Source organism: Sorex fumeus, unplaced genomic scaffold (assembly GCF_029834395.1).
Source record: "Sorex fumeus unplaced genomic scaffold, SorFum_2.1 ptg000063l, whole genome shotgun sequence".
NCBI classification, from domain to species: domain Eukaryota; kingdom Metazoa; phylum Chordata; class Mammalia; order Eulipotyphla; family Soricidae; genus Sorex; species Sorex fumeus.
In genome coordinates, this window is record NW_026606120.1 from 41757179 (window position 1) to 41771113 (window position 13935).

General features: G+C 41.1%; 1 non-coding gene across 1 annotated transcript; it reads right to left on the bottom strand.

Moving 5' to 3' along the window:
• Positions 1–900: 900 nt before the first annotated feature.
• On the bottom strand, positions 901–1007 carry LOC130036285 (U6 spliceosomal RNA). The gene has a single exon (XR_008794335.1). It is a non-coding gene; the product is annotated as a U6 spliceosomal RNA (small nuclear RNA).
• Between the last annotated feature and the right edge of the window lie 12928 nt (positions 1008–13935).

Here is a 13935-nt window from a genome sequence, read left to right on the forward strand (position 1 = left end):
TAGAGAAAGCATTCAACCTTCATAACTATCAAAGAAATGCAAATTAAAGTGAGATTCAATTTTACACCTATTAAATTAGCACAAATTAAGAAATATAATTATCACACTCAAGACTGACACAGTCGTGGTATTGCTAGTGGCAGTGTGTAAATTGGGTGTAACCCTTTTAAAAAGCAATTTGATAATATGTATCAAGAGTCATTAAAAGCCACACACCCTTTGGTACAATGCTGACACTCTTGAGAATTTGGCTAAAGGGATCAAGGAGGTTGGGTAGTTGCAGAATGTGCTGAATGTGGATGGAAATATCAGTTTAGAACCAAACTTGTGACACATACTCTAACACATTCCACTTGAGGAAAGTAGGAAGAATTGCTCCAGAAAACCAAAAATAAGGCTAGCCCTCATTGCACTGAAAAACGGTACTCATGGGGATACACAGGAAGCCAGCATTGCTCATTGCTGAATCACTAGCCTTGTACATCACAGGGCTCTATTGTATGATACAGAAATATATAACCAATAAAGTAAACCATTATATCTGCAATTTTAGCTATCATATATACTATATTAAACAATTTCCCAATTACCTTTAACTGAGTAGAATGCTTTGTAACCATTAGAACTGATTAACATGCAAATGTGTTACTTTTTTTGAAGTTGAATTCTTTTTTTAAATTTTCCCTATCCCTACTGTAAGTTCAGTTATTTAGACCAGTTTTCAGATTCTGTTGTATTTGGCCATTTGGTATTTCCTTTCTGTATCCCTCTCTCTGGGTAACCAGTAGGAATGATACTTTCCAGATTAAGCCATATAGCAGCAAAATGGATTTCATTTTTTTATAGCTAAGTAGCATTCCATTGTGTATATATTCCATAGTTCCTTTTCATTTGTTTTTGAAAAATATGGATCATTTAATTAATTTGCAAATCACCCTTGCACAGGGAGCATGCTAATCTTTTCTTATTGATCCAATTTTTAGTATGTGTGTTGCCAAATCGAGCACTAGTTTCCTCATCCAAATGTATTTCTTATGCTGCATATAAAGGACTTCTATGATAGAGGATTCTTCTTGATACAAGCCACATATGGCCTAGCCCAAATGCTGGCAATCTCAACCTGTGGTTAAATAAGTTCACTGTCAATTTTAGTAAATCAAGTTTTGGGTCAGGTTATACATATTGGCTTTCATGTTACATATGGTTGTTTTATTGCTACAGAATTGAGTGGTGGTGACAAAACCTCTGTGGCCCTTGAAGCTTCTTACTTTCTGACTTTTTGCAGACAATATTTTCTGAGCCCTGGCCAAAATCAAAGTGGGACAGAAAAGAATAGAATCCAGCATTTCCAACACAGTGAGTATCTTTAGGGAAAGAGCTAGAATAATGAGCATTATCTAGGTATCAAGCTCACTTCCCAGAGCTCAACACGTTGTTCTCTCAATCTACACAGCAACCAGTGCAGAAAATTGGGTTCATCCCTGTTCCACGAAAAAAAACATGGAGAGAGAGAGAGAGAGAGAGAGAGAGCTTGCTTGATGGCTTGCTTGGACCACACAGCATTAGTGAGGCAGCCTGAAACCCAAGCCTGTTGGATTTCACTCCCTGCTCACTTGCCTTCAGAACACCAAAAGTTCTTTGACAGATGCAACCTCCAAAATTCATTCAAAACTGTACAATATTAAGCCAAGGCCAGGATTAAAATCTAAGTTTGGTTGTGTAGGCACCACTCCCTCGAGGGAAAAGTGGTTGAATCAGTTTGCATGACAGCAAATAGAATTAGGGTGATCCTCCTATGAATCCTGTTCTACCAGTGTTTGAGACCTCTGGTCAACAGGGCCTCTTCCATCCTGCATTATTTGAGCCCTGATTGTCCTTGATTCTCTATCACCTTTGTCAAGCTCCTTCTCTCTAAACTTTAGTTTCCCCACCTGTATGGCAAAATATCTAAAATTCTGGACCTAACCTGTTTTCCAGAGATCAAGCTCAAAATCACTTCTGGAGGATAGCCCTGCCTTTTGAGAACATGGGCAAGCTTGGGGCGAAATAATGGTAGGTTGGGGAGCTGGGAGAAGGGTTGTGGGTGAAGCTGGTTTTCTCTCTGCTCTGTCAAACCTAGGACAGACCTGAAGCCTGCAGATGTCCTGCAGTTCTGGTGCAAATCCTGAGAAAGAGGGTATCTTCCCCAAAGAATGGTGACTGATGAGATCATGCTGATTCTCATTGTTACCTGACCCTGCTGTCTGGAGTCGGTGTTCTCATCTATATCCCATATAAAGTAGAAAAATGTGGCCCAAGGTCTCAGCCTGTCAGGGTAAGGCGTGGAATTTTAACCCACAGACTGTCCTTCAGCAAGCACATATCTTTTCTCTGTGACTACCTCTCTTCATGCTTTGGAAAGTTTTGCATGGATGGCTGGACAGGGAATGGGTGCTGAGTCTCCAAGGTACTAAGTGTGTGCCTGTTTGAGAATAACCAAGGTCTCATGGAGGGTTGCTGCAGCCACAGGTGGTGTCTTACAGGTGATTTTCATGCTTCATAAAAACATAATTTATATGATTTATAAAATTTTATGTGATTTGTAAGAGCTGTTAAATATAAGAGGGAGCTGGCAGGGCTCACAGTTTCCTTGGCTCTGTTCTGGTTTGGTCACTGGAAAGACAGCCCCTTATCAAAGACTGCTATGCACCATTCTCTGGGCTTGGAGCCACCATGGTGGGTCCATTTTACTTCTGATGAACAATTTATAATGGGACCTGCGGGTTGTTATCTGAGAGGAACAAATCCTTAAGGTCAAGATGTGATTAGAAATGAAAACCTTAGGGCATCATGGAAAGCTTCTGGGAGGCAGTAACTCTAGTGAGAAGACTTGAAAGTAGAGTTTCAAAAAAGTGGGTTTCAACACAGCAGCAATCTAGGAGAAACAGGCTGTGGAAAGAATGCACCGTAATACTGGAGTAGAAAAGGGCAGGGAAGCTATTAACTTTGAAAGGAAAACTGATGCTTTATTGGGCATAAGCTCAGTCCAATCCTAGGACACAGAATTTGAAGATGGGAAGGAGACTAGCAACACCGTCAATTGTAGCCAGCCAGGAACAGGAAACTTGTCTCTCCTGAATGCCTGGGCCCCCTATATCTGTTAGAGGGATGAAGGGGTGATGGGTTGAAGAATATAAAAAAGAATGAAGACTCATGATTGTTTGTCTGCAGGACCACTGTGAAGATATCATTTCTTCAAAAAGAAGAAGCAGGTGAACAGATCCCTCTACAGTATGGGAATTGAAGCAACACTCAGTCTTTCCACAGGCACAGGGATAACCCTCATAATCCCATGCAAACAAATAAAATTATGGGACCACTGACCAAAATGGCAGGACAGGAGACAAGGACACTATAGCTTTCTCACTGGAGCAAAACCAGCTGGGTACATAATTTTCTCAGCATATCTATTGGATTTCAGGTCAAATTACTGACGTCCTCCTGCTTAGGAGACCTAAATGAGCCCCCCCAAAATACACTCGGCTCCAAGATACCTGTTCTCACTAAGTTCCATGGAACCTTAAACTCAATCTTCCAAAGCTATTACCTTTGCCAATATGCTTCTATTTCTGAGCTCCCAGCTCAGAGGTGATTCTGCTAGTCCCAAAGTATTTCTTTTTCCCCCTGCCAGGTCACCCCAGCTCAGTTGTTCTTGAATTCAGCACATTTCCAAATCCAGCATGTACCCTGATCTCTTTTCTTTCTCCAGTGCTCTCTGGCACACTGACAGGGATTGATTTTGCTTGTTGTTCAGTTTTGTTGCAAACATCATATCTTCCAAGGACCTCCCTGATCACCCTCAGAAAAGATATTCTTAAAAACTCCTCATGTTATTTTCTTTTTTGACTTTTTTATTCATGTCTATTCACTGGTAGGGTTTCCTCTAGAAGACAAATTTCTTTTTTTATTTTCTGATTTTTTGGGGGGCCACACATGGTGGTACTCAGGACTTACTCCTGGCTCTATATCAGGAATGACTCCTGGGGGTGTGCAGGGGACTATATGGGATGCTGGAGATCGAATGTGGATTGGCTCTTAAGAGGCAAGCTCCCTTCTCACTGTACTATAGCTCTGACCCCTAGAAGACAAATTTCTTGAGGCCAAGGACCCATCTTTTCCAATTGTCCCCGTTGCATCTCCAGTGTCCAAAACAGTGTCCAGAATGAAGTAGTGCCCTATAAATATCTGCCATGTGAACAATGATGGTTTGCTATTTTTTTTCTTTCTAGTGATTAGTATGCATGTATTTCTCCTCAAAGAGCAGATTTGTCAAACCCTCATCTCCCTGGACTCTGATGTGTCTCAGAACTCATTATCTTTCTGCTGCAAGAGGAGAGATTCTTGGACAGAGATTTAAACAAACATCCGAGTTCCTGCTTTGACTTTGCTGACCTTCTGGTGAGTTTGGAATCAGAAACCATTATTGTCTCTGCAGGTGGAGAATCTCCCTGGCTCCTGTTGGCACCTGGCACATCTGCCTCAATTAGTAGCTTTGTCACCCTGTCTGATGCTGCGCCAGGATTAGGAAGCTGAGCCTTCTTTCTGAGAGGTAGCTCTTGGCATCTGTAATGGTACTTTAGACCACTGACACACACGCTGAATCACAGAATTGAGGTATTCACCTGTTTATCTGCCTTAAGAGCCCCCAGAGAGCCAGTGAGTGCAAAGGTCTTGCCTGAAATTATGCAGGGAGGGGCAAGGGAGGCAGGCCAGTCCCTAAATACCTGCCCAGTAGAACTTCTGACAGATCTCTCACAAACCATTCTGGACCATCAATGAAACATGCCCAACCTGTCATTTATGGCCTTGGACCCTTGAGAAATTTACTCATAAAGTTTCTGTATCTCTTTTAAGGAGTTCTTATAATTCACAAAATAAAATTTTCCATCTTGACTATTTTTAAGTGAATGATTCAGTGGTGTCCAACACATCCACATGTGCACCATTAAACACATCCACATGCTCACCTCCATCTACTATCAGAACTTTTAGTTTTAATTTTGCAAAACTTGGGAAATTTTGCTTCTTTGGGGGTTCCTCAAAGGTTGTTTGGGAATAATGATGATGGCAACCTCTTCCCCATATTCAATGACCTGAAATAGAGCAAGCAATGTGGATTATAAGTACAGAAACTGTTCTTACTGATGCTCAATAAATGTTTGTTAAATATGAATTGGAGGAACTCAAGTTTCAATGCAGACTCGGATACAGCTTATTAAGTACATAAATCAAAGTCTCCTACACGGTTTTCCTAAAGCTGTTTTGAAGGGAGCTGTCTTAAAGGCTTACTCCATATAACAATAAAACATGGGGTGAAAGTGGAAGTGGGGAATTGAGCATAACAGTTTGAAGGCTCAGCCAATGCTGTAGAGTTCACATGTAGACTGTTCCTTTTTGTTGTAGAAAATATGCATCTTAAAATTTATCTTGGGAACATTTCAGGTGTCCAGTTCTGTGAATAAACACACTTATGTTGTGTAACCATCACTCCATTCATCCCCACGTTTTAGATCTTTCCCAACTAAAGTCCATACCTGCTAAATACAACCCAACCCCATCCCCAGCCATTCCCTCTTCTAGGCCCTGGCAGCCAATCTTCTACATTTTGTCTCCACATGACTTTATTCATTCTGAAGAGGGAACTCAGAATGGTACTCAGGAAATCCAGGTGCCCCATTAGTGATTCTCAGACCACTGGGCAGTTGGTTCAGCTCAAGAACTTGAGGACATCATGCTCAAGGACGCTACAGGGCTGGGGGTATTAAGACTCTGGTGATGCTGGATCTTACAGGGCTGATATCCATCATCCAGCAATGATCAGGAGACAGTGTGGAGCAGGGAATCAAACACTAGTTGTATACATGCTAGTTACGTGCCTTAACCAGTATACTATATCCCAGCCCCAACATAATATTTTGGGGGGAAAGGGAGACACCTGAAAATACTCAAGGATTTCTCCAGGCTCTGCACTCAGGGAATCATTCCTGATAGTGCTTAGGGGACTTTTATTGGGTTCCAGAGATCAAACCCATATTCAAGGCAAATGCCCTACCACTCTAAACCCAAAACATTATTTCTATAGCTGAGTAATATTCCATTGTTCAGTGTCCACTCTTTGTTTATTTATTCATCTGCTAATAGGCGTTTGGGTTGCTTTCCATCTTTTCTAAATACACTTTTATTTGATGTCACAATGTAGCTGAATCTCAATAAACATTATTTAAAGTGGAAGCAGACATGCTGTATAAATCCACTTAGATGAAGTATTCAGAATAGAGATGGAAAGTAGAGAGAGGAGAAATTGGAGAGAGGAGAGGATGGGAAATGACAAATTAGAGAGAGGAGAGGATGGGAAATGACAGTATGTGAATACAAAGGTGTGGGGGGCTTGGGGGATTAAGGAAAAAGGTTTAGAAGTACACAAAGGTGAGCAGTCATACCACATTATGCACATTTTAAATGCCCTCAATATGTCCACTTAAAATGATTACTTTTACGTAAATGTCATCTTTACAATGCAGCAAGCAGGATATTTTCACTGTTATACTGAACCCCAAGATTTTTCTCAGCTGGTTTCAAAAAAAAATTGTTAGGAAGTCAACAGCTTGGAAAATATTCCTTTAGCTTTGACATTAAGTTAGGATTTACCCACTGCCTGCCCCGTACCTGGGGTTTGATGGGATTGCGGACTGTCTAGAGCATGCCCTCTAGTTGAGAACAGAGGTTACTGGATTTTTTTAAATTAAATCATCATGAGATAGTTTACAGAGCTGTTTATGATGGGGTTTTAATCATACAATATTCCAACACCCATCCCTCCACCAGTGTACATTTCCCACCACCAATGCCCCAAGGTTCCCTCCTGACCCTCCCCCCCACAAGTCACCCTTGCCTGCCTCTATGGAAGGCACTTTCCTCCTTTCTTTCTCTCTCCTTTTAGCCATTATGGTCTGCAATACAGATACTGAGAGGTTATCATGTTTGTTCCTTTATCTACTTTTTGCACTCAGTTCTTATCCAGAGTGGTTATTGGACTTTCTGAGGAAAGAGTGTGAGCCCAAGGGAGTCAGGAATGAGGACACAGCTGTTTGTAAAGAAGAAGAATGAGTTCTTCAAAGTTCATTTTGTGGCTCTGAGTTACTTCTTTCACCATACAACTAGCCAGCCTAGAGGAGAGGGAGTAAGAATGCAGAGATCACATAGAGGAGGCAGCGGTTCTAAACCAGGAGGGTGCAGTCATGGTCCCATTTCACAATCAACATGGGTTCCGTGGTAGTCAGTGCACAACTGCCTCAGGAGAAAGAGATGAAAGCAGAAGACAGAGACAATCTCTCTTTTCTTCTGTCACAGTGGCCAGAGATGGTCATAGTAAGATTCAGGATGGGCAAGTAGTGCCCTGAGGAGCATCCAGGGAGGAGACAGCCTATAAGGAGACAGCCTGGGGAATGCTGGTCCCACACTACTTACTGTCAAACTACCTCAGGTGCAGCAGTGACTTCTAGATAAGTACCTGCTAATTCACAGCCAGTGGGAAAAGTTCTCTCATGGGATACTCTTAATCTCTAGAGAAAGAGGAAGAGGGAACTTTTAAGGAGGACCTTTTCAAAGACACTGCACCATATTAAGGCAAGAGAGATAGCTCCAAGAACTGAATACAGGCTATGCATACAGGAATCCTAGACTCAGTCCCTGCCACCATGTTGTATCCTCAGCACTAGCCCCTGAGGACCTCTGTGTGTGGTTCAAAATCCAAATAAAGAGAAAAAGGACAAAGGAACAGTGCTGTGCTTCAGAGAGTGAACAGTCCTGCATTACAAGTACAGACCAGCCTGGCGAGGGTATAGATGCCAGCACCACCACCTACTAACCCTCTGCTCTTGGGCAGCTCTTTTCTCTAAAATTTTCTCATCTTTGACATGATTTCACTCGAAGTTATCACAGCAGGCAAGAGATGACCTCGCAATCACACTGCACTGCAGCCTGGTTGACCAACAGTGGACTGAGCTCTGCCTATTCTGTTCCATGTTAGTCTTGAGTTTACATCCTTTGAGTAGGAAGTAGTACTGCATCCTTCCAGTCAGATGAAACTTAAAGTTCCTGTTTTAAATTGTAGTCTCTTTAATATAAGCACAATCCATTGTCTAATACCAGGAACAGGGGAAAGATGGTCTTTCTGAATAAGCCTCCGCTCAGAGTTATGATTGGCAGAACCGGAATATGAGATGAAAATCACTGGCCAGGCCAACTCAGATCCTTGAAGGACAGGACCCTGGGAGCAGGGTGGGAGCCATGAGGAGGAGGGCTCCCAAAGGGCCTCTGGATTTGGGGGATGATCACACCCACCTTGACAGTCCTGCCCTATCCTGTCTGTTATTCCTTACTCCCAGCTTTGAGCAAACCCAGAACTGGGGAAAGTTACTGCATTGCTACATCACCTCACAACAGTCAGTGGTTTGAAACAACACAGACTTCCTTTTCAAAATAATTTTACTGAGTTGTGGGTCTCGCTGGACCATCATCAAGGTGTTGGTAGAGCTGTGTTCTTTGCTAGAATCTCTAGGCAGCATCTGTTTTCTTACTTTTTTACATCTTTGAGAAGCTTGCCCCTTTCCTGAAGGGGCTTGTGGCTCCCTTCAATCTTTAAAGCTTGCCAAGTGAGTCTCTCACCATTGCACTTATATTTTCCTCTTCTGTCTCCTCCTTTTATTGTCATTATATTACTTACTCTTCCTATTTTAGGGTCTGCTGGTTATCATCCTTAATTTCATCTCCTGCCTTAATTCCCTTTGGATTGCAACATATTCAGAGGTCTTAGGGGTTAGAATGTGGACGCATTATGTGGAAACTTTCTCCTGTCTACCATTGTTCTCCAGCTATTTGAGGCTGTGTTTCAGGTAACTTTGTCACTTGGGCTTTTGTACTAAGAAAGCCCAAACAATTAAATTGTTCGTGACAAATTGGGACATATCATGGAGCACAGTATAAACCCCAATAGGAAAAATTCATAGTGGAGCTACAGAACATTGGAAAATAATTAGAAGAATTAATTTGGAAAAAATGATACTGACTTGATACTTGGTGGACAGCGAGCATTTAATTGGGAGTGCAGGTAAACACATAAGACTGAACTCTCTAGGGGTTATCAATTCATTTAGTCAGGGACTTAGAATTCTGAAGAATACCCTACTAAGAAAAGGTGGCATATATGAGAACTGAATTACTTAATAGATCTTAATGAAGTACCCATGAATATCTGGATAGAGACTGAGAATGGGTTCAATAGTTTGGATTAAGTTTGTCCTGAAAATAACCACTACTGATTCTTTTTTGTCTGGAATAACAACCACTGTTAAGCTTCTGCTTGTCAATAACTCTAAAAGGTCTGAGATCCTTCTTTGTTTGCAAGCTAATAATTTGGTTTGTTAGAGTTTCATGGATCATAGCCAAACACATGAAACTTCTGGGTCAGGACCAAAGACTTTATTATTCCCAACACAGCAGGAAGCACAAAATTTCTGTTTGCATCTGTTTCTTTTAGATGCCCGATTCCCTGGGATGCTATAGAAAGGCTCAGGTAGATGCTGCACAGGAAGTGGGTTTCTGTCACAGTCAAAGAACTAGAGCTCAGGCAGCTCCAATGTTTTATAATGGGCTGAAGCAAACCTGCTCAACCTCTGACCAAAAGGGAAACATTCTCATTATTATCTTGGACAGCAATCAAACCTGGCCCCTGTCTTTCAGGAAGATAGTACATTTTCCAAGGCTGTTTTCTATACAGACATCCTTGAAAATACAGTGAAAAAACAAAAGCCATCAAGCCTCTGTTCCTCGGTCCTGCAGAAAGGTGAGGAATGCATCAAGGGCTATTTCTCAATACTGGTACAGTAATAATAGCAGGCTTTATAGCTCAGGGACCAGGCATTGTTCTTGGGGTTTTATATGCTTTAACTCATTCAATACTTAGTAGATTATATGCTTATCTTCATTTTACAATAAACAAAGAAGAATCAAAGTGGGTCTATATATCTTGGAAGAGCCATGTCTGGACTCTATATTGCACTATATTCATATTCTGAAGGGATCAATCTATCAGAAGGAAAGCTAATTTATATATCACAGTTTTTACATTGTGTAACTTCTTTATAATTTGAGTAGATTCTTCACTTTGCCTTGGCTAGCATGGACTTACAATATGGCTTTTATAGCATTTGGTATCTCACTCAACATCTTTAATGAATAAGGGCATTTAACAGCAAAAAAAGGGAAGCTATTGATAAACCCAGTCTCAAAAAATTCTGCCCTTAAAAAAAGCCCTATGAATGCCCTGCCACAGAGGCAGGGTGGGAATGGGGTGGGGGAGGGATACTGGAATCAGTGGTGGTGGAGAATGGGCACTGGTGGAGGGATGGGTATTCGATCATTGTATAACTGAAACCCAAGCACAAAAATTTGTAAGTCTACAACTGTACCTCATGGTGTTTCACTAATAAAAATTTTTTAAAAAAGCACCACAGTCCTATGACCTACTGGTAAATCAGCTATAATGACAGGCCTTAAAGAAGAATTGACTTATAAACTTGGCTTGCTGTTTTGTAGGATATGGACTATATTCTGATCCAATGTCCAATCTGTCATGGAGAGAGGATGCCCCCACCAAGCACTATCTTTCATAATATCCCCTTGCTTTCTGTGTGTCTTTATATAGGTTTGGGTACCTGGAGGAGAAATGTCTGCTAAGAATCAAAATGAAATTCCATAAAATGGAACTCAAGATTGTCCCCTGGTTGTTTTTAGTTCCTTCTGTCATTAGTGGGGCTTTCGGGCTTTCTCAGTTAATTGCTCTGGGGCCTACTCCACAAATAAGGGAGTAAAGAGATTCTGCTCCTTCCATCCCCAGGGTGATGCAGGTGATGTAGGCACATCAGCAAGAGACAAAACATCTGGACTGCAAGGAGTGTATCCAAGCCTGCAGTGAGTGTCGTTGTTAATCAGGAAAAGAATTGAGGTGAAGAAACTAAGGTGAACCATCTAAGAAGAGTTAGAATTAGCTGGGATAAGAAATTATAAATATAAGCCACATATTTGTGAAGAAAGTAAGGCTATAGCCATTATATGATTGTCTTTGTTTTATGCTAAAACAATTTTTCAAAAGCTTCTTTTTTTCATCTCTCCTAATTTGGATTTTTTTCATAAAGAGAACTATGGTTAAATTCGCACTTACAGGTGGCAGAGAATCAATATAGAAGGATAAAGACAGAAACTGAGGAACACTTTCCAGAGATCCTAGACTTTAGTTCAATGTAAAACTAAACATGGTTTTGTGTGGACACATTGAAGGGGAAAAGGATTGTGGTTTTGATCATCCATGAAGCAGCTGCATGTAAAACTCCCCAAGATCCTGGCATGATGAAACATTTGTATTGGTGTGTGTATGTGCATGTGAAAGTATGTATGCATATGATTTGTGCATGTGTACAGTTGTCCAATATTCATCTTCCTTTTTATATCAAGTAGCACATCACAGTTTTTGGAAAAATTCCCATCCCCCCATCTTCAAATCAACTTAGTCTAGGAGAGTCTCTAATCATGAAACCAAGAACAATAACTACCCAGTCCATCTCCATATTCAGTGCTCTGAATCCAAAGTATTGATTGCCTGGACCTAAGGGGCTGAGAACCGCGTCAGTGGCCCTTGTCCAAATTGCTCACTAAGACCAGAAAAGTGCCACTCCAAGGCAACGGATGCAGCTAGAGCCAACATCTCATCAAAGGTGGCCAGTGTGGGCTGAATCTGATTGAATTGGATGAGACATTCTTCATTAATGTTTTATGAGTTTTATATTCAATTTCTGAATCAGAATAATGGGTGAAGGTCAGTTTAATTCCTTGATTGTTTCAAATATTGGAACATTCCTCAAAAAATGCAGCTTTAGCTACTTAATGGAAATCAGTGTTGACTATAATAATTACCACTGTGAAATGAACTAAAAATTAAAAATGAAATAAGTTGAAAAAGGTCATTGAGAGTCTGATAATAGGCCTGGGAAACAGTCCCTGATTCTTTTTTGCAAGTTTGGTCTCTATATAGATAAATCACTTACATATTCCTTAGAATAGATCAAGTTAATTGGAGCAGGAGATAATCTATGAGGTCTCAGGAGGCCTGGGCCCCCCCTTCCCCCAGCAATTCTCAATCAATTGTGAGGATCTGAGGATGCTCCAGCTCTGCAGAGTTGGGATTAGCTGGGCCAATGAGGGCTATGCCCAGTGATACTGGAGAACTGTGTAATGACAGAATAAGTTATGCTCTTTAACCCATGTACAATCTTTCTAGTTCACAAAAAAAAAGTTGGTTTTAAATACTTAATGGAAATAAAGAGAAAAGTTATTAGCTATAACTATAAAAGTTATAAGCTATAACTTATTACTTACTACTTTAGAGTAATCCCTTGATCTTGAATCAATGTAGTCAGAATTGTCAGCCTTTGGAAAGGTGTAAAGACAAGAAACTGAATTGTTTATCCTAGAAGAGACCCTTCTGAATGTGAGGGGACCATCAGGCTGTCAGCTTGGCCTGCTTTTAGCAGCTCCGAAACATAACTGGCAGGTTCGGGCTGTGAGCCTGTCAGAACCCCTCTTGCTTTACACCACAGGACTCTTTGCAGAGAAGTTATTGTCTAGCTGACTTCAGCTTCTGAGGTAGTTTCTTCAGGGTGGAGGAGACATGTCGAGAGGAGCAAAATATTGAGTCTTCTTTCTAGAGAGAAAGAAAACATTTTCTAGAGAGAAAGAAGACTTTTTTCTAGAGAGAAAGAAGACTTCTTTCTAGAGATAAAGAAGACTTTCTCTGCCTGCTTGCCTGCCTGCTCATCTTCCCTCCCTTCCCCTCTTCCTCCCTACTTCTTTCCTTTCTCTTTCAATACACAACAATATTGTGCTCCTCAAAAATATTAAAAATTATAATTACCATCACTGTCACTGTCCTCCTGTTGATCATCGATTTGCTCGAGCGGGCCCAGTAACATCTCCACTGTGACACATGTTACTGTGTTTGGCATATTGAATACACCACGGGTAGCTTGCCAGGCTTTGCCGTGCCAGCGAGATACTCTCAGTAGCTTGCCGGGCTCTCCGAGAGTGGGGAAGAATCAAACTCGGGTCGGCCATGTTGGCTGTGTGCAAGGCAAGAAGCGCCCTATCAGCTGTGCTATCGCTCCAGCCCATAATTACCATATCACCCAGCAATCCAATTGATATGTATATGTGTATATATATATATATATCATCAAAATTTTAAAGCAGGGACTTGACTAGATATTTGTATACAAGTGTTCTCAACAATATTATTCACAATAACCAAAAGGTAGAAGCAACTAAGTCATCGAATTCAGTGAACAACAGGAAGTTTGTACATTCAATGCCATTGCTCAGTTTTTAAAATAAAGGAAGTCCTGACATGTACTATAATGTAGAAGAACCTTGAGGACACAATCACAGTCACAAATATGTAACTCCACTTGTGCCCAGAGGTCAAATTCACAGAGAAAGAAAGTGGAATGGTGGTTGCTGGGGCAGGGAGGCAAGGTGTGGTGCTATTAAACTGACACAGTCACTGAATCATATACTTCAAATCAGGAAGATAGTCACTCTTAGGCTATGTGTATTTTGCCACAGTATTAAACAAATGGATAAGTAATGATAAATTAATAATTGCTGTTCAATTATTTTTAAAATTTTTAAGTAGAATGGTTTTGGTTTTGGGGTCACACCTGGATCACAGAGCTGACTCCTGGCTATGTGCTCAGAACTCACTCCTGGCAGGCTCGGGGAAACATACTGTGTGCTAGAGGTTGATCGTGGGTTGACCATGTGCAGTGTAAGCACCCTCCCTGTTGT